At 43.6% G+C, this 19,604-nt stretch overlaps 1 protein-coding gene across 4 annotated transcripts in view; it reads right to left on the reverse strand.

Annotated features, from left to right (window-relative positions):
- Window positions 1–19,604, reverse strand: part of ATXN1 (ataxin 1) — a 215,886-nt gene that overhangs the window by 45,506 nt on the left and 150,776 nt on the right. The gene's annotated exons all lie outside the window — the stretch shown is intronic.

Below are 19,604 nucleotides of genomic sequence, written 5' to 3' on the forward strand. Positions count from 1 at the left end.
ACACTGATCTAACTCTAAAATCCAACAGTTACATTGCTGTAAAATTACTATTATCAAGGGGAAGAACATTCTAAAATTATCCCTTCAGCAGAGAGCACGAAGCCTGAAACTCTCAGTGCTTTCAACACCATTTTATCGGGACTGTGATCTCGGCACGGCTGGTAATGCAGGCAGCCGAAGCCATGAAAGGGAGCTTTGTGCCCAGCTACACACCAGGCCATGTAAGACTTCCAGCTTTTTGACTGGCCAACGGGGATGTTGCTCTTAGTAACACAGCAAGATTGATTAGGTACAATAAAAAAAGGGCGTTTGGAAAGACAGCAGTGAAATAAAGTTCCTTCTCTATGAAAGCTGCTATAGTGCGTGCAAGCAAAAATTTGCCAAGTAGTCAAAAAAAGGCAAAATGCTCAAATATTTCAGATGCTCAGCTAGTAAGGAGATTCAGAGATTTGTTTATAATGGGAGAAATCTCAGCCCTGTCTGATCCAGAATGAATGCAACATCATATCTCTGGTGAAGCACACACAAACCTACAACTGTATCTCCAGCATATCATCCCCTGAAGGAACACTCAACTACTCTCACTGTAATTGTGACGTTTGCCTTCAAGACCTTATTCTGACTTCTGCCAGTACTTTGCTCTCCTGGGTGTAGGCTGGCCAGCAGAAAGAGATCTTCCCTGGAGGGTTGCCCTCCTTCAGAAGGCTCCAGCAGGCACCTCCCAGCCAGGATGCCAGGAAGCAGAAATGAATGAAGTGAACCAGCCTCCTCTCTGATGATCCATGTCCCATTTCTTCCCCTTCGGGACTGTTTCAGGGGATCTAGGCTTAGAAAACAGCTTTTTCCTAGGAAGACAAGGGGAAAGGGGGGCAGTCCTGTTGGCCAGTGGAAAACCACGGAGGCAGCTCCTTCACAGGGTGCTCCCAGGGCAGAAGGAACAGATTAGGACCAACATTTCTGTTGTATGCTGTAGGAATCCTGCATACTCAAACAACATTTTGTGGACTTTCCTATCACAGACCCCTGAACCAGGTGATGTGAACCTGGATCCGCAGACAACTGTAAAATTTACCCTGATGTATTGCACTGTAGTAAAAATTTCACCAACAAATGTGCTAGTTGAAAAAGGCTCTAAACCTATCAGCTAATCTTTTCCCAAGATGATTAAGAATGAATAACCTAGCACTGAAGTTTTACTCATCTGTCAAAAAGTACGATTGCCCAAAGTATGGGCAGGTGATGAGCACTGTTCACCACAATTGGCACACAGTAGGGTTTCCTAACTCCAAACACGTAGATGTCCCCCTGCTACCTCCAGTCTGCTTCTCCATGCAAAGGCCAAGCATGGCACAGTCCTTCCTTTCTCCTGGCTCTTGCCAGCCTTTCAAACCAGGCAGGTAGCTGCCTGCTAAGGGTAGCGAGCAGAAAGATGTGAGATGGTGATGATTCAGTGCTCACAGTGCTCTCCTGGCCCACAGGATGGCTTTTAAATGACCTCCTCCCACATTTCATTGTTTCATTACATCTTCATGGGGTTCAAGTTAGATTTTGGGCTGGGTAACCCTCTTTCTCCCTTGGACTTTTGCCCTTCCTCTATAGTCCTCATCCAAATGCCTGTTGCTTAGCATTTATATAGCTACCCATGAAGAGATACTGAAATTGTATACACAAAGAAATGCAGATTGGACCAGCTTTGCTGCAAATCCCTGCAGAGACAAGCCCAGATAGTCTCTCCCCATGCTACAAAGTTTGCAGAGCTGCTTTAAATATCTCTTCTCTTCAGAACACAGATTGGCTCGTCGAGGTGGTATATACACATTACTCTGTATACTCTGTATGTGTGAACATATGTTTGATAGCTAGATCACTCTATTCCAATACATAAAACCGCGTATACACTTGTTCTTTTAAAACCTCGCTGCTGCTGACTTTCGTAGAGGTTCCCTCCAGGAATCTCACTCCTCTCTGCCCTGCTCGCCCCTGGGAAGGTTTTCTTCCAGCCATCATCAGGACTTTCAGGCTGGCTCCAGAGCAGAGCAACGATGCTGCGAGCATCAGCCAGAGGGGGCTGCGAGAGTGTGTTGTGAGATGCAACAGCCTTGAAGAGCTGAGGCTGCCGACTGTGCTAGAGGCTTTTCTCGCTTGCGTAAACCATTTCTTGAAATAATAATGCCTAAAATAGTGCAGCAAGTCTCCAGGTTCCTTGCTTTTTTATGCATGCAGAATTAGGCAGCCAGGATTGGAGATGTACATCTGCATGCTGCCTGGCTATTAGTGTTGATACCTGAGTCTAAGACTGTGTGCAAAAGCAGTCAGATCCTGGTGCCACCAAACTCACTGAGATGGTGCTGTGTGTTTGATCCCCAAGCAGTTTGTTAGCAGGGTCTCTGTCATTCAGGGTTTTCTTACACAGATAGATGCTAATGGTAAAGAAAGGGGCCAGACTTCTTGGGATAATGCACTTGATGGTGATCAAAAATGTTTCCATGGAGCTTTACAGCAAAACAAAAATTGCTGCCCTTTATCTGATATGCACACATTTCATACTTGCAATATGTCTAAAGTGATTTTATGACTAAATCCTGGGAAAAATGCAAAGAATGCTTGGCTAGAAGCATTCTTTTCCAGTAAAAACACAACATGGCTTATTAAATGCGGCACTTAGAGAAGGCTATTCAACATGAAGTGCATTTTTTTTTTAGCTCAAGACCGAAAACATGTGTTCAGATATACGTTTGCTTTGGCTTCAGGCACCAATTTGACTGACTACATTAGAGGGGTCTCCAAACCCTTTTAGTGTACACTAGCTTCAGTACAAACGAAGTGCTATTCTATTAAACATGCCACGGTACTGCAGCTGAAGGCAAGGTTAAAACCTCCTGACTTTTTCAGAATATATTAAGCAGAAATAATGGAAACAAAAAGCTCCATTAGGTACCTCGTTAAGATTTTTGTAGTTGCTGATCAGCAACCTTGTTATGGCAACACTTTTCAAAGTCACTGCAAGAAATGTTAATTGTGGCAATGGCGGGTGGGGACAGTGCACAATGAACTGTGGGAGCAGTACTATTAGTGTTACCGTGAGAACAGATTATGCCATTTCCATTCTATCTTTGAATTCTGGTGGGTGTAGGGTGATGTGACTCTGAGTGATGTCAGATTACCCAGCCTACATTTTTCTTGGAAAGAAGCTCCTTCCTCTACTTCTCTAGCAGGAGGGCTTGTAAATACTGCGCTTAAGAAATCACAGCTTCACCAGACTCTGAAACGATCCCCAGGCTATCTGGAATTTTTTTAGTTGGAACACTGGAAGGTGTATGCTGACTGAATACCTGGGAATACCAGAACATGTTCACAAGGGCTTGTGAAATGGTGAGAACTGATAGCAAAGGGTAGTTTTCTGCACTAATCCCCAGGAAACAGGACTTCACTCTCCCCAGTGTGGGCTGAAATCCAGACGATCTCAACCACATTTGTAAGCGGGTCACAATGTCACTCCTCTTCTCTCCCATTAAAAAACTAATTGTAAAAGCTTTTGTCTCTAATCTGCAGCTAACAAACCGGCAACTCTGCACAAAGGGGAAGAGTGCAACTCAGTCCAACACGCCTGAAGGGTTCTCAATCTCCACAGCGTGCAACTACAACACATACAACTGTCCGGAATAGAGCCGGGCAGGAAATGCAATCAAACGCTGGCTTTTGCTTTGAAACAGATGTGGATTTGCACACCTGTGCTCCCCCTCCCTGGCCCAGTATCCCTGGAAGGCCGTGCAGCAGAGGGGTGCCCAGGGACACCCTGCCGGGCAGGGCCGCTCACCCGGCACAGGCGCTGACCCGCGCTGGGACAGCGCGCAGACCGCTCCGGGCGGCTCCGCTAAACGCAGCAAGAGCGAGCAAATTTCCTCCCTCCCTGCTCCAACACAGGCACAGAGGCCGCAGGACAGGCGGCCAAACCATGAGGATTACTCAGTTTACATTCGAGCCAAAGATAAATGATTTTAAACTGCAGTCAGGGGTAAGACATGCTCCCTCCTTCTCAATCCTGAGGCACGTTTCCCAACCACGTGCACAGGTCATGCTGGCGCTGGCTTTGTTCAGCCAGGTGATTTTTTGTTTTTTTGTTTTTTTGTTTTTTTCTATCAGGGGCTGTGGACTGTGCTCCTGTGAGAGAATAGATTGGGACAGATTGCTTATTACTCTTTTTTGTTGTGCTGCCAGAGATGCTGGTCTGGTTCAGTCTGTCACAATATACCTAAAGCCTGAGTTTTTACTCACTTTGGGAGCACACATGAGGGTGGGCATGCTCCTTGCCCTCTCCCTTCTATACTGGAAAGCAGCTCCAGTTACTCTCAAACCAGAAAACACACCTGGAAACAGACCTAGAATCAAGCCCAGAATGAAACAGACATCAAACTCTGCTGATTTCTGCTGTTGCTGAACTCAGGCAGACTGAGCTGGGATGAACTATACACATCATCTCCTTTTCTGTGAAAATCACTTGCACAACCCTACTTTCCCCTTCGTACTGCACCAAACAAGCTCCTAGTGATGCTAAAAGGGGAGATCTGCTGATGCCACAGCTACGAGATGGTGCCCACATTAATCATTTCACCTCCAGCTTTTTAAATGCTTGAAAAATTCCCTTCTCACAATGGAAAAAAAAAACCCCTCTCATATGTTCAGAAGCATTTGTTTCTTTTCTGAAGTAAACACAGGAATTGAGTTATTATTTTTCCTACAGAAAAATATGATGCAAGGTTTTTTCACTTTTTTTACTGGGTTAAGACAAAAAGAAAAACACAAGAAAAAACACAGCTGAAATCCACAAATTTGAAAATTTCTATTTTAACATCTTTTCGTGCACTGAAGCTTTACAAATTAAAACTCTGAAACTTGCTAAGAAAGAATAAAAACAGAAAGTAATTCTCAGGGTTGCTGGTACTTAGCACACACATACACTTTCACAGAAGAACACATGCAGACTTTTCTATTAGAAAAGTCATTCATAAGGGAAAGAAAGAAGTACCTGTCCCCAGGTGTGCACAGAAATCCCACTACTACTGGAAGGTAGAAGGATGGAGAGCTGAAGGAGTCTTCAGTACACACTTGTGTCAGGACACACTGAAGAACTCCTCAGATCATTTCCCAAATGTGAGTACTCAAATGTGATGAAAGTAAAAGTAACATCACTTTGAGCCGAATCTGCTGGTAATAACACGTGTTAATATGTGCACATGTAACAGGCAAAGACTGTTTCTCATACACTGGGATGTATTTGTATTCATCTTGAGGCTGGTGTGCGGGGTTCTCCCTCTGCTGCACAATTCTACCCCTCATGATCATCCCTCGGCTCCTTCTGTTTCTGCCTCATTCTCCTATAACCTTTCAGTGCCTGTCTTTACTCCTGAGATACACTTACCACTGAGCCATTTTTATCTCATCCAAGATGCTAGTCTCACACTTGGCACACCTGATGAGCCCTAAAGGGAGCTGCTGCCATGTGAGGCTGATTTGCTCTACACTTAGTGCCACCTCATCCGTATCAGTGTCCCACTTACCTTGACAATTACAAGCCAGACCCACTGATGCGCCGCCTGCAAATGTCAGGATGAGCTCTGAGCTGTGTGTTGCTCACTTCCTTTGCCTCTTAGGTCTGCAAGGGAATTTCTGAATATTCTGCTGACCTGCTGAAATTTTTCTGGTGCTTCTTAATTTTTGTGTGCTTAAACCAGATCTATGAACCAGTCCCTTGCACACTGTGTTTTGTTAGCAAAGCATAAGCAAATTTTCTCCAAGCATCTCTCTCACTCCTTTATTGTTATCTATTTTAGGTAACTTTCAGTTGAGAAGAATGTCAGACTGACTGCTCTGGAGACCAAGGTATTTCAGACAAAGGAGACAAGCACAACTCCCTTTCTCTATGAAGAGTTAAAGCTGAGCTCTCTATCCTCTTCAAAACGGCATCTTCTTTCAGGCTGCCTTAATTGCTGAAAAATCCCTGTTCACCAAAATGATGTACTGCTGGGCAGGTACAAGACCCAACCTGTCCACACAAATCTCTTTGAAGAGCAGGACTCAAATCCCTAGATCAAGCAGGATGAGTTACACTGGTAAAGAGGTTGCTCTCTACTTCCATACAGTCTCATACCTCCTTGGACAATGAACAGAGGCAGTCCTAGACAATGTGCCTATGTAGAAGGCTTCAGCAGAGAGACACAGGAAGCCAGAAAATACAAACTTCTCTGCTGCTGCCCAGGGCCAGGTGGAGCCTTCCCAGCAGTCAGTCCAAGCAGACACACCAGCAAAATGTCCCTGGCTGAATTGTGCCCACGCAGCCAAGACAGCTGGTGAGAGTGAGCATCTCACTTTTTACTCCCCCTCTGGGGGAGGACAAGACTCTCTGTTTAGCCCTTGAAGGGAAAAAAATCAGGATCTTGGCCTTCCAGTTCTGCTGTCAGCAATGCTGAAAACATCTAATTCCATAGGAAGAAGAAAGTGGCACTAGAAGAGCAAGAAGAGCAGCAGTAACAGGTAGCTACTACCCCACAACCATTCAAAACCACTCTTTCCAGTTAAATATTTCTCCACCTGAGAAATTAGTTTCACTGAGCAAACAAAAGTCTTGTGATACCCTAAAAAATTCACTCATTCAGAGGCAAATAGGTTGGATTCTGAAGACAAAGTTAAGCATGAGCCACAGAGACGGCTGCTAAGAAAGGCAGCGGTGCAGTTGAGTCATTAGGTCAAAATTAGTACACGAAAGGATGGGCAAGACAGGCATTTCATAGAATATTCTGTTGTGGTTTAACTTCAACTGGCAACTAAGCATCAGAGCTGCTTGCTCTCTTTCCTCCAGTGGGATAGGGGAGGAAACTGGAGGGATAAAAGTGAGAAAACTCGTGGGTTGAGATAAAGACAGCTTCACAGGTAAAGCAGAAGCCATACACACAAGCCAAATGAAACAAGGAATTCATTCACCACTTCCCATCAGCAGGCATGTGTTCAGCCAGGAAAGCAGGGCTCCATCATATGTAACAGTGACTTGGAAAGACAAATGCCATCACTCCAAACGTCCCTTCTTTCCTGCTTTTTCTCCCAGCTTTATATGCTGAACCTGATGCCATATGGTCTGGAATATCCCCTGGGTCAGCTGGGGTCAGCTGTCCCGGCTGTGTCACCTCCCAGCTCCTTGTGCACCCCCAGCCCACTCTCTGGTGGAGTGATGTGAGGAGCAGAAAAGGCCCTGACACAGTGCTAGCCCTGGTCAGGAGTAATGAAAACATCCCTGTGTTACCATCCCTGTGTTCAGCACAAATCCAAAACACAGCTCCCTATGACCCTCTGTGAAGAAATTTAACTCTATCCCAGCCAAAACCACCACAATTCTTCTGAGATCCAACTGTAATGACAGACAGGACCATTTAGAAAATATCTCGGAATCTGAGTCCAGCAGGTCTGCTTACAGAAAAATTCAAAGATAATACAGAGAGGACCATACTTTCTGTTGAATTCTACAGGACTTAGCAGAAACACAGCTCCTATTTCTATCATTCTTTACCACTGTTGAGATTCAGCAGGTTCTTGATTGTAAAAGTAAATTTAAAAATAAATAAAAGGGAAAGAACACCTCACAAATATGGCCAAAAAATCACTACTTTCTATTCACACCGCAACAACTTTCCTTGCAGATCTCAAGCATGGCCTTTAATTCAAAAGGTTCACAACCATTTTGAACCATCTTTGTTTTCTACAAGCATACATTTAGGAAGATACAATGCTGTCTGAGAGATGACCCCAACTGCTCCTTTGAAACAGGCTTACAAACAATGAAAACAACAAGAGCACATTAGCAAGGAGAAGCATGGTTCATTATTTGTAGGCATTACTCAAGTGTTGACAAATGCTGATAAAAAAATAAGTAAATCAGGCAACCAAAGCCCAGTGTATTACTAAGTGACAAAATAAACCTTGAAAACCTTGATCTGCAGGCAAACCCTATTTTTGGGTTGCTGAAAGCAGGCAGCCAGCCAGCAGCAGAAGATGATGTGCACAATGACCAACCGCTACAGTGGTTCATCACCATCACACAAATTGATTAAATATAGTCTGAATCAGTCATTTAATATAAGAGAAATAATGCTATTAAAATAGAATATTGTTTTCAGGATCAATACTTCCTGCTAAGGAAATAAAGGTTTTGACAACACCTTGATATATATTTCTGCCTTGCACCCCATCTGTGTTCTGGTATTTCACTGGCAACAGGAAATCATTAACCTTGCTTTTCTGAGACTTGGAAAAGTACTAAACCCAGTTGTAGCATCTCAACCTGTATGAAGCCACACAAATCCTCTTTCTCACTCGGGGAGCTCTTGGAAAGAGGAAACACAGCACTGAAACACCAGGCAGCTGCAGATGCAGGATGCTGACAGCCTGGTCCACAAACTGTAGCAGAGCCCTGCATTGGGAATGTGTGCCTGCTCCCTGACCTTCTCCTTAGGAAGCATCTGAGAATGCAATCTGTGCAAGCTTCAGGTGAACAGGCACCTCAACCACAGACCTTCCTCTCCCTAAAACTTCATAGCATAGACTTGAGCTGAAGGAAGTGAAAGGTTTTTCTCCTTAGATTCTCCATGGATTGGCAAAGAGAATAAAGAATCAGCAACCCAAAATCCTGCAGCAGCCTGGGGAGGGCGAGATAAACATTTCCATGTAATTCTTTAAAAGATAACCTAATGGCAGTAAAAGCTGTGAAGGATATTGTGCTGCAAACAAAAGTGACAGAAAAAACCCACTAGGCTTATTAATAAAAAAATCAAGTCCCTGGTTTTCATCATACATATTGCAGCTTTCTAGCCATGCACTGGAAAACTACCTTTATGGCCAAAAAAACAAGGGACATAACTATGGAGACCAAGTCCCTACATGAAAAGTGGAATTTAAGAACTTATGACTTGCTTGGATACAGCAGAAAAGTGAATGAGTAAAACAGGCCTGTTCTGCTCAGTCATTCTCACTTGTAATGGCTGTGTGCAGCTTGCCAACAGCTCTTCCTCAGCCCAGAGAACAGCCTGATGAGCCCGTTCCAAGTGAAGTATAAAAAAGTTTATCACTAGGTAGTTTTACAGTAAGGCAACTTCTGCTCTCTTTCATTCGTTTTTTTGGGGGGTTTGTAAAACAAGCAGAAACAGTTGCAGGGCAGGAAGCTGAACAGAGACGGATTTTTGTGTTTCCGCAAGGAAATCCCTATTCAAATATATGCTAAAATACAGTGCTCTTAGAAATCCCCGTGTGATTTCCAGAAGTTGTCAGTGTTGGCACCGCCCACAGACAGCACAGAGAGGAGGGAAAGATGCCTCAAAGGTGATGCTCAGACCCCTGCCCAATGCAGGACCTCTCCTGTGCCTTTGCTCAGTGTAGATCAAATGACTCAAGTGATGTGGCTTCCACCCTTCCCACTGGGGACTATTTCACAGTCTAACTGATCTAACTAAATGGAAGTGTTTCTGGATTTCAGCCTACGTTTTCTGCACTAAAATTTATCCCACTACTCCTAGTCAAAGGACCACCCAAAACAGTTTTTCAAATTCAGATATTTATAACCCCTCAGGTGCAGCAGTGGTAGTTTTAACATTACTCTGATCCTTCACCCTCTTTGTCTCTCACTCAGACAAACTGTATTTATTTAATTCTTAATCTTTCTTCTCTCTAGTCCATTCATCACTTTTGTTGCAGCTGTCTGAATTCCCTGTGACTTGCCAAAGTCTTTCTGGTAATGAAAGACACACACACATATGAATTTTGTATCTCCTAAAGTGCTTCCTGATAAAAGACATGGAACTAATATGCATGCACACAGAAAGACACCAGACATTTTCCAAATTCATTCTTTTTATAGAAAGAGCTTAACTTCTTATGGGCAGGAAGCAAAAGGCATTTGTCTTTTTAAGTCCCCTCACAGAGGTGGAAAAGTCACACACTGTACTTTTTTTTCAGATAAGAAACTGCCTGACTCCCAACTGCTTTCCACAATTGCTCATTCCACCTTGCAAAAGCCACATATTTATCGATACCTACCTCTTCCAATTCTTTAAGGAATCTCACATTAAAACTTTATGTTCTGGTTCTCAGAAATCATTTGTCTCACCTTCAGGAACAGTTCAGTGACAGCTGCTTAACAGCAGCCTCTACCCATCCCTCTGTCTCTCCTTTGCCTACTTTTTGCTAAAAAAAAAAAGGTCAGGGAGACAGGTCACAGACATGAATAGAGAAATCCAATTCAGCATTCCCTTTCCTTGGATTTTTAGAACTTCAAGTCGCTGATGAACAACACAACAATGAAGAGAAGACATTATTTCCTTCTCCTGCCACCCTGATGAGGAAGTGTACCTGTGCTCCACCAGATATCCTGGGCTGATTTTGGGCAAGTATATCACTGACCTCTTTGCATCTGCTCTTTCTCCCAAAATGGATTTTTATATAGAACATATTAAAGCATTTAACCCTGAATACTTTAAAGGCTATTCAGTAACTACCAACCATTGCAGAAGGTGAAGTTTTTAGCTATAGTTTTGGGGAGATATAAAATAAAGATCTTGATTTTTTATTCACATGTGATTTCATGTGATATTAAGTTCTACTTAATTGCAGCAAGAAGAGGAGAAAAATGAGTAAAAGAGTGCATATGACATTCAAATGCACTTTAAAATGAACATTCATTGACTACAAGGCAGGGAAGAGGGAGAAAAGTCTTTGCAGATTGATGCCACATACCTGCAGGCAAGTTCTTTCTTCTAGTAAGACAATTAGAGTGAGTATCTAGCATTAGAAGTAAGTTTATTTCTTGCATTTGCCTAGGGCATTTTTATAACAGAGAGTTGCAAAACAAAAGCCAAAAACCCAAACATGCTCAAATAGCCACTGAAAACCTATTTCCCTTTTTTACTCTGTTTGTAGGCTTATACTATCCAATACACATTAAGACACACAAAACTCTGCTCTACTCACTTGTTTCATACCAACAAAACATGTACATGCAAATATCCTGAGCCTAAAGAGAAACTCTTAAAGTCATTATGACATTATTTGTACCCTGAAGCAAGTCATAATTTGTATGCACCCTGCCAAGTACTTTCTGTCAAAGCTAAAGTAATTATTGAGAAGTATGAAAGCAGGTGTCACTTCTGGCAAGTTGTAAGATGGCTTCATATTTTCAGTTGCAATGGGATAAAATGATCCCTAAAAAGAGCATAGCAGGCTATTACTTTACATCCAGTATATATGTGAAACATAACAGTTGCTGCCTGTACTATTTTTTTTTCTTGTATTTGGTATTTTAATTAAAGATTCGAGCTCCTTAAAGACAAAACCTAAAAATATGTGCAAAATCAATCCCACTTTGCATAATTTCTATTTAGTTTCATAACCAACTGTCAAGCCATCTGACCCTCATTTGCATGTGCTACAAGGCAGGCAGCCGAGCTCGCTTCCAAGGCAGCAAGACACAGACTTTGTCCCTGCTCACTCCCACGTACCAACCTCCAGCTTCTTGGATCAGTCTCTGCTCCAGCACTTCAGGACACAGGGGACAGAGATTGTTAGGATTACAGGGCCAAAACCTTTCCTACTTGGGTGCCTAGATTTAACTGCCTAACTCCATCTTTAGGCATCTGAATGGGCTGCCAGTGTTTCAAACACAAGCCCAGCATCTCCTACTTATTTCTGTCAAACTTGCCAGAAAGAACATCTGCCTTTAATTAATTCTGAGAGCTGCAGGTATGCAGGACCTTTGAAAGCCATCCCGCTTGCTTCAGTCCCTAAACATAAATCCAGGTGCCTACCTCTAGGCACTCAACTTTTAAAATGCTGAAAAAGAAAAAAAACTAGTCTTATTAAATAAATAATATAAAAAACCCCGCACACAGATAATCTCAAGGCCTATGGAGTCTTATTCCATGCTTGACACATGATGTGATGTAAAAGAAAGCACATCTGATTTTGTCAGAGAGTAGCACTTCATGCTCTAACTGGAGTATGTATATTGCTAGTAATTAACATAATTATAGTAAGGAAAGACATTCTGGGAAACTTTCTTCAAAAGCTGCTCCTCTTCCTCAGATAAGCAACCAAGCAAACCAACCCCTCAAAGTAGTTGTATTTATGCTAACAGTTTAGGGAAATTGCAAATTTACTAGTGTAATTATTATGCAAGTTTATTTTATTTTTCTTTCATTCAGCCAGACACCCACATTCTTGACAGTGTAGAACTTGAAAAGATTTCTTTTTTATTTAAAAACTGCAAACAGAAGAAAAATACAGGCTACCACCTGCCTCTGCAATTCTTTCACATGTGCATTTGTGCGTCTGAGCACGAAGCAACTGACTATCCTGTTAAGAATAAAATTCAAACATGGCAGCAATATTCCACCCTACAACAGGGCACTGACTCAAAAGGCAACATGACAACACACGTCTGCATGCACATAAAATGCTGCTCTCCATCAGGGACCAGGAATGCTTTGCTGTAAGAGCAGAGATGTTCTCCCTGAGGCTGATCAGAGAAGTTCCTGGCTCCAGCACAGAGTGCTGTTGGACTCAGTGAAGAGACTCACTGCTCTGGGGCTGTCCTATTTCTATTCAGGACATGCCAGGTAAGGTGTACGCATGTGTGGGCCTTCCTTATGAGCATGCAGGATCACATCTTTGCTTTGGATTAGAAAAAAAATGGCACAAACCAGGTCTACAATACAAACACACCATGCAATTAGTCCATACCTGTGAGGGGGAAAGGCTCATACTGCCACACCTGAATCCACAGTTTCAGACACTGTTCTATATCCTGAACTGAGCCACTAAAGGCACAAAATCCTCAGAATAAATTTTAAAAAATCATCATGATTACTGTTGTTAGTATTTTATTTTCTAAAAGAAAAAGCCTCAGATTCCAAGCAGGTTCAATCTCTAGGTGGGAAGGGAAAGGGGAAGGAAATATGCCTGGGGAAATACATTTATGGAAGTTCTACATGAGCCTCATGTAACTACAAGGGATAGGACAGTAGTCCACAAAGGTCTTGTTTCTGCCAGGACCAGGATGACACTTGGCCCAGCCCTGCCTTCAGCATCCTGAAGAAGCTGCAATTTGCTGTTATCATTGCTGTCATTTCAAAACTTTTCCCACAGTGACCACATGGGCAACCATCTCTCTGCCACACATTCCCAGAGCTGGTGCTGCCCCAGGTCTCAGTGTGCAGGCTCTCCACAGCAGGGATGGCACTGGAGGATTTATCCCATCAATCTCCAGTTTGCAAACACTCTTCCCAAATTGTAGGCACAAGCATGCAGGCAATCACCACCTCCTCCTCACCCACAGGAGCCCCAGCAGGCTGCAGCCAAGCTCACGTTGTGGCCATGCCATGGCAGGCTAATCCCTACACCTGCTCCAGCGGTTCACTGAAAATGAGTTTTTAATCTTTGCAGACTGGCAGCTGTTCCCCCCAGCCATCAACAGCAGCCACATCTTGCTGCCACCCGCATCAAGGCAGAGGAGAGACGCCACATCTGCTGCCCAGGCACTGCCACCGGGTGCAGCCATAGAGAAGCCTGAGCTGGTGAAGCAGCCAAAGCCGTCGAGCTCCAGCAGCACACCAAGGAGATGCTCCTTCTGTGCCTCCTTGTGCATGCAGGACTGGGAGCTGGGTACAAAGGGGATCTACCATGCTCCCTCTGCACTCTGCAATAGGATCTGCCTTGCACTCCCACCCTGCCCTTCCCACAGCACGAATGACCTGCCAGAAGCATAAAGGGGCTACAAGGGTGGTGTAGGGGTAAGAGAGTCTGGCCTTCCTCTGATACACTGAGCAGCTGCTTGACATGATGCATGTGGGAGATTTGTGCATGGGATGATGTCTGCCCAAGTGAGGAGGGGAGAATCCATCTCACCACCAGGGATGTCTCCTTCCATTGCTTCAGTCTGGACCTACAGCTACAGCTGTTCTGCTTTGTGGGGATAGCAGTACAGCACAATTAGATACTTTGCAACCTTATCACATAAGCTCTTTATGGGCATGCACACGTGTCAGACAAAGGGCTGTAGGTGACCCACCTTGCTCAGGAAGAGGCAGCTGAGATGCTGGCCTCTGAGAGCTCTGCCCTGGCTCATCTCTACCACTGAGAGCCAGCTCACTACTCCTTACAATGCTCCTCACAGCTCTGCAGCATTCAGAGCAGCTCTGTCCAGAGAGACCAGCCAAGGGGCTGGCAGTGCCCACCTGGGTGAATTTCAAGGAGAAAGCTGCACTTTGGATTCACATAGGAAGGCAGGAGAGCAGCCACCCGGCAACTCCCATGGTTCATCCAGGCTTCGGGAGCTGGCCTGAAATAACAACACTACTCATTTTTCTTTGACATTCCCAAACGAAGGAAACAGGAAGAGCAGCCAAGCAATAGGAAGAACCAGAGAAGGCCATCACATATTTATTTGTCATGAATTATGCTTAGGAGAGCAATAGGCCCAACAAGCTATCACTCAGCAAAGCAGGTTTTTGCTGTGTGTCAGAGCACTGCACTACACAGAAGCATTAACTGGAAGGAGAGAGGTCTCTGCTGCTCCTCCCTTTCAACCCCTCTCCAACTTCATCATTCTTCTCACTTTGTCTCTTAAGACTGTCTCTTGGAAAGAGAAGTAGTTTTTTTACTGCACAGGACAGGATGATACTCTAGGACTTAACAGGAAAACCCCTACCCAACACAAATGTGCATCTGGTAAGAAATTTCTCTGCTAAACTTTGGATGAAGCACACAAAATCAAACATGTGCACACCTCCTCAGTTCCTTGCCAGAGAGAAAACACATTGGCAGTGGGATGTGCTAATGCAAACCCATGTGCTCTGGGTCCTGGCAGCACAGGCTCAGAGCTGCAGCTCCTGGTGCTGGCCTCTGAAGACCTGTAATTCTGTTAGGAAGGCAGCAGGACTCTGAAAAATTCTTGCACATTTTTCCTGAATGGTTTCCTTGATGAGAAATCTGCACACATAATGAGACCAACAAATGCTTCCAAAAGTGTCCCACTCATGGGCTGTGTCTGGGAAGATGCGTTGCTCCTGTGAGACCAGGCTGGTGGTGACAGCCCAGATAAACAGGGCTGGGCTCTGTCATTCAAAGTGAGGGGACAGCACTTACTCTAAGGTAAGTGTTCTCCAGCAAGGTTTGGGATGGAAACAGGGCTGCATTTTGTAGGTGGAAAGGCACTAACACTTTCAGAAGACGCGTTGATATCTGCAACTGAAATAAACCCAGCCAGTGAAGCTGATTTGAAAGCCTTGACACCTAAAGCACAGACACCTAACTGTGCTCTTCTGGGTGCTTCTGTTGCTGCCCTGGCTTCTCACACCACAGGCTTGTGTCACACAACCCTGCAACCAAACACGTGTGTTTTGTGCTGCAGTATTCTGTCACACAGGGACAGCCGTGAGAAACGCTCTGTTAGGGGGAGACTGAGCAGCATCACCTTTCTTCCTTCTAGTGTCAGTAACAAACAGCAGAGAGCTGCTAATGGAACAAGGATATCACCCTTGCAGAGATGCAAAACGAATCACAGGCATGACCTGGTTTTCCCTGCACCTTACCACCCCGGAAACACTCTTTGAAGGGGTTAGTCCACCCACTGCAGTATTTCTGCTAATGACTCACAAAATCCCACACGAGTCTGATACCATTTGCTTGATAAAACCAGCTGCCAAAATGAAACTATACATTTGGTGCTTGAAAAAACAGGGGATAGATAAAAAAAAAACAAACAAACAAACATAAAACCAACAAGATAAACCCCTACTAGTTGCTGTTGGTAGTGAAGTGGTGGAACATGAAATCCAGAGTGTGTGGTGCAAGAACAAGGGTGATGGTTGCACAGAGACCCTCTGAAGACAGGGGTATGAAAGGGCTCTGCTACCAAGAATTTGCCTTCTTCTGTGTTGCAACTTACACAGATGTTCACATAATTTCTTGCATGTGGACAGCAAAAGCAGCACTAGTTTCAAGAATGTGATGGTCTGTATGCTAAGGATAAGAAAACTTTCAATGTGTATCCAATGTAGCCAAACTGTTCCCAAATGTACTCAAAGGACTCTGAATGAAGTCAATGACAAAATTCAGACAGGACTTCACAGTGCTCTTTCTTCCTCTCATTTAAAAATATAAATTAAATTACACTCAAGAATCTTAGGAGATTCAGGTGCATTAAACATATTGGAGCATCACAGTGTTCACTCACCATTGCAAAACTTTAACTAAACTTGCTCTGAAAAAAATGTTTTGACTACTTATAGAGAAGCCAAGGGAAAAACGACAAAAAGAAGATGCTTGCTGGGCTGTTGGGTTTTTTGGTTGGTTTGCTGGTTTGTTTTTTAGCAGACTTTATTTGCAAGCAGCCAAACTCCCTTCTGCTTCTGAAAGGCAAACTAACAGAGCACTGAGGTGACAGGAAGAGAGTACTTAAGGTTGTGCTTGAATTAGGGATAGCCTTTTACCAGGTGTTTGACCAAAACACACCAAACTCCAGCTCAAACCCTACCCTACCAAGAAATGCTGCTTAAATAATGCCTTAAAGGGAGATATTTCTATCAGGCTTCTCCTGAGCAGCCCTGGTAGGATTCCAGCCCAAACCCTACTGCAGGTTAAAGGCTGACATTTCATTCACTTCAAGGGATGCAGGGTCATGGCACAGGAAATTAAAACACCCTGCACTTCTTTTGGGTACCCCTCAGGATGGAGCTGTCAGCCAGCCCCAAAGAACTGGGAAGGGATGCTGCAGCAAATTCACTCTTGTAACAAGTAAAGCCTGTACAGAATTTTTAATTTGGTCCATTTTCACAGCAGAAAAGAGATAAAGTTTGTGTTCAAATAGGTGGCTGGAGAGAGCATGCAGCAGGTGAAGGTCAATGCCAAAAAATTCCAATTAATTTCATTTTGAGTTTTGGTTGTTTTTTTCAATTTGACATATGAAAAGAATTCCTGAAGTGAACCAAAACTTACATAAGGAAAAAGGCAGGTAAGCTAATTTCAGAGGTACCTTATAGCAACACCTAAAAAGCGTGCATGTCTCTCCCATAAAACAGCCTGCAAAGGACACCAAGAGTCTGTTTGCATATTGTCCTCCCTAGAATAGCTTTAATATCACCAGAAACCTCAAGTATGCTCCCACCTTCCTTCTCAGCTGGGCAGAACAACAGGTCTTAAGAGCTACTACTGGTTCAGTGAACTCAAAGGCTGTGGAACTGCACCATCAGCTGCCCTCCCCCGTATATTGCTCTAATGATCTGAGCACAAGAACTCTGTGTCACCTCCAAGTCCTGACATTTCCTCAAGCAAAGATTAACAAAGAATGAAGTAAGACAGCAGAAGGGAGTTACTCTGGAAAGCTGAGCAGCACCAAACAAAACTGCTAATGTTCTTTTGGCAAAGCAAAAGATTTGTATAACACTTTTTCCTCCTACTGAATGCATTTACTCTTAAAAATCTATTTTCTCTGACACTATTTATTGCTGCACATTACTCGATGGTTTGAAGAAACTGCATGGAAAATCACGTTATGCTTGTTAAATTGACCCTACAGGGTCACACCACCAGTGCATGCATCATCCCAAGAGGCAAGCCTGCCAAAGTCATGCTGTGCATATCATCACTAAACCCAAGACAAGATGCAAATTTGGCTGTATCATAGCTGATTTGCATAGCTTTCCATTGGGCTTGTACAACCTTTTTTGCAAAATGCCAATTTACTTCACTTTCCTACAGCTTATTACCAGTGTGAGGTACTCACAGCTTTTATGCAAGGCAGACTTAGTGGTTAAAACATTAAAAGAGATAATTAAATGCCTTTTGGAAATAGAACACAGCCTTCAACTTAATGACATACAGCACAGAACTTTGACTGGGACACAGAAATGTTAACGCCCCTTTTCAGAGGTGCAGACTCTCCTCCTCTCTTACATGCAAGAGCTGCACAGCTTTTTCTGCAGAACTATTTGCTTGCAAACTATGAAGGGCCTGAATCCAGTTACTGAGTACACATTTCACTCACACTGATATCAGAATGGATGGCTGCCAGTTTAGTGTCTTGGCTGGCATTCAAACACGCTGATTGCTGAGCCTCCTTGGATTCTGTGTTCATGATTAAAAAAAAAAAAAAAGAGAGAGAGGGAAGGAAAAAATCCTCAAACACAAAACAAACCCTCCACAAACATTTCTGACATGCTATTGGGCTAATTTTCCCTCTCTCCTCTTTTGTAAGCTCAGTCTCTGGAAGCAAAAGCATGTAAGTAGCACTCTCTGTCAAGAGAAGCAAATAGGGAGTTTGGACTTTATCTCCAAAGCTACGGTACAACGATCATTAGATTCTTCCTAGCCAAGAAATTTTCACACATGTAGCAGGGGCCAGCCCTCATTAAAGTCAGCAGCAGAGAAAAAGATCTGTTTACACTTCTGTATCCTCACTTGAAAAAATGGAGAAAAAAGCAAGAGAATGAAGAGCTTGAAATGCTCTGAGATTGATGTCACAGCTGAGTGACAGGGAACAGAGAGGTTCCTTGCCTTACACAAACTTATTTTTCCTTCTTTTTTCTTCACTACTTACTACCAAAATCCACCAGGTTGAAAGGCAAGCCAAGAACTCCTTGAATCCCCTGTTCTGAGGTCCCAAATGTCCCATCTCTGGACACACTGCTTAGCATGACTGGTGCTGTGCAAGCCCTACTTACTCTGGCATGGCAGCAGATGCTGTAGATCAGACCACTCAGACATTTCAATTGAACTTGACAGGTGTTTGTTAATAGGCTCTACAATATGTTTGGGAAGGGTTGCCTGGAATTGCAAAATGCTTTATTACAACAGTTTAACAAGCCCAGTGCACACAGTTCAGTGTATTATTTTGTAGGCTGTAAATGTAAGTGACCAAAATTTGAACTGTATGGCAATACACATGTAGCCTATAACTAACCCAATTAATGGCAAATGCAGTCACACAGTATCTGTACAACTGGAGCTGATCCTGACCAGTCAGTCTGGGAGCCTTTCTGCTCCTTGCAGAATCTGTCATCCATGTATTATTAGAATTCACAGAAACCAGGTATAGCCATTTGATGATAACTCCTTGGACTAATTATTAGAAAATTCAATTTATGCTAATTTGCCTGGGGGGGGGGGAGAGCATAAAATTAACTTGACACATTTATTTAACTTTTTACAATATTATTATTACTTAAAAGTTATGACAGCATTGTGCCCAGAGGCCCCAGTCAGGATCGGAATCCCACTGTGCTCGGTATCCCACTGCGTGTGTGAATTTCCTCCCAACATAATTTCAAGGAAAAGGCCCTGGGTAGTGGTTTGACCAAACTGTTATGCAAGTGTTTGCCCTGAAGACAGGGAGCAAGGTCATGGAAATAAAAGGCACAAGTGATGCAGGTGCCTTAAGCCACCACATCCTACCATGCCTGAAAAGCACTCACCAAAAACATTCCTGTTTTTGAAGAAGGCAACTGTTGAGTCACTTTGGTTTTTACTATTAAACACATCAACCCAAGCAAGCCCTTTTCTCTACTGCTGTGTTT

The sequence above is a fragment of the Molothrus aeneus genome, chromosome 1, assembly GCF_037042795.1.
Source record: "Molothrus aeneus isolate 106 chromosome 1, BPBGC_Maene_1.0, whole genome shotgun sequence".
NCBI classification, from domain to species: domain Eukaryota; kingdom Metazoa; phylum Chordata; class Aves; order Passeriformes; family Icteridae; genus Molothrus; species Molothrus aeneus.